Here is a 2,307-nt window from a genome sequence, read left to right on the forward strand (position 1 = left end):
GAAAAGCAGGCAACAAGTGCTCAGCATATGTCGGAACTCTTTCAGGACTGTTGGAAAAGCATTCCAGGTGAAGCTGGTTAAGAGAATGCCAAGAGTGTGCAAAGCTGTCATCAAGGCAAAGGGTGGCTACTTTGAAGAATCTAAAAGTATATTTTGATTTGTTCAACACTACACACACACACACACACTAGCAGAAGACATGGACCCTACTCCCCTGCCAGGCTATAAAAATAAAGGGTTTATTAACACAGATAAAAAATCATATTCTTATCGACAAAAGAAATTGAGAGATCGAGAGTGTTTCCGGACAGAAATAAGAGGAGCAGGGAGAGGTGAAAACAGAAAGCGAGAGTGGAGGGAGAGTGGAGGGAGAGAGGCAGCAAGTAGGCATTAAAGTTTTATCCCAAGCAGGGGGGAAATTATAACGAAAGAGCAGGGGATCAGGGATGTAGTCGGGAAGTGGCTCAGCGTGGAGTGGGCTTTCAGCTCTGTGATTCTCCTGCCYTCGAGAGAGACGAAGCCTGGTTTTYRTCCCCAATGCCCTTGTTCAGTAATCGAGCCAGCCYGGTTCTSCGGAGCAGAAKTCCACAGAAAGCTGCCTTGCCTTACTTCCTGGGCAGTAAACACTGAGACGGACAGCCCAGCCCGTGGGAGAAAGGTGGCTCGTATTAGAAAGACAAACACTAAGCACACAGTGGCATAAATGAATTAGGACGACCCTAGCTATATAACGATAATGCATTMGGTTCAGCGGGGAGTCCTAATGGCATCGATATAGAAAGAGCAAATCTGTAAACACTGCGGGACCTGTGAGCGGAATACAGGGCAGGTAGCCTCGGGAAGAAGGGAAAGAAGAGGGAGGAGAGAAGGATGTAGGGATGCATTTCGGTGGGTCGAGGGAACAGGTGGAGTAACAGCAGGAGGCGTAGGGGGAGGGAAACATTATGGAAAGGGCCAGGCCTACTGATTCATAAACCACCTTGATGATCATGTAAGGAGCGGAATGAGATTGYTAATTGAAAATGAGCTCCATGCTGTAATAAATGGAATACAGATATGGATACAGATTTCTGTAGGAGTTCGCACCAGCCCATCCTAATAGCCGAAGGGCTGTGTTATTCATAATTAGTTGATGCGTCTATTGATCAGTATATCTATGAAATAATAGACAGTATTTTGGTCTGATTTATTATTTATTAAAACCCATGATATATTGATACAATTATAYATTTTGGGGTTATACACACATAACAGCATGCGGTAAATACTTAACATGACCTTGCTGGCTGCCACATAGGGAAGGTTTCTGTTATGTAATGCTTTCAACTCATTGGGAAGCCTCCCTTTCTCTCGATCTGTCTGTTTCTGCTTACATGGATGGGGCTCTGTCTGGTCTTACAATAATGTGCTTCAATGCTGGAGATAAAGAAACACGTTTTTCAAGGAGACTGGTAGATTTAATCAGGACACATTCTTTTGAGATCCTATAATGATTTCAGGATGCTTTAGTCACATAACTCAAAATGCACCTCCTTTGTGGCTATCACAATGAAACRGTAATAGCCTCTTTTCCAAAATAAGATTTTTGTTGAGGAACATAAAAGAAGAATACAACTGCCCATTTTTCAAGAGTCTCTACCAGAGAGAGATAATTACAGGGTCAGCCACAATGCAGCAGCTTTGGAGCGATGTACAGTGGAAGTTGGAAGTTTACATACACCTTAGCAAAATACATTTAAACTCAGTTTTCACAATTCCTGACATTTAATCCGAGTAAATATTCCCTGTCTTAGGTCAGTTAGGATCACCACTTTATTTTAAGAATGKGAAATGTCAGAATAATAGTAGAGAGAATGATTTGTTTCAGCTTTTATTTATTTCATCCCAGTGGGTCAGAAGTTTACATACACTCAATTAGTATTTGGTAGCGTTGCCTTTAAATTGTTAAACTTGAGTCAAATGTTTTGGATAGCCTTCCACAAGCTTCCCATAATAAGTTGGGTGAATTTTGGCCCATTCCTCCTGACAGAGCTGGTGTAACTGAGTCAGGTTTGTAGGCCTCCTTGCTCACACACACTTTTTCAGTTCTGCCCACAAATAGAGAGAGATGTGGGATATATTGAAGCAACATCTCAAGACATGCAGTCAGGAAGTTAAAGCTTGCGTTGCAAATTGTTCTCCAAAATTGGACAATGACCCAAGCATAATTCCAAAGATTGTGGCAAAATGGCTTAAGGACAAACGAAAGTCAAGTATTAGGAGTGCCCATGCACAAAGTCCCCGACCGCAATCCTATAGAACATGTTA

The 2,307-nt window shown here is 42.3% G+C and overlaps 1 protein-coding gene across 3 annotated transcripts in view; it reads left to right on the forward strand.

Annotated features, from left to right (window-relative positions):
* Positions 1–2,307, forward strand: part of LOC111969194 (tetraspanin-4) — a 143,831-nt gene that overhangs the window by 71,369 nt on the left and 70,155 nt on the right. The gene's annotated exons all lie outside the window — the stretch shown is intronic.

Source organism: Salvelinus sp. IW2-2015, linkage group LG10, assembly GCF_002910315.2.
Source record: "Salvelinus sp. IW2-2015 linkage group LG10, ASM291031v2, whole genome shotgun sequence".
NCBI lineage: Eukaryota > Metazoa > Chordata > Actinopteri > Salmoniformes > Salmonidae > Salvelinus > Salvelinus sp. IW2-2015.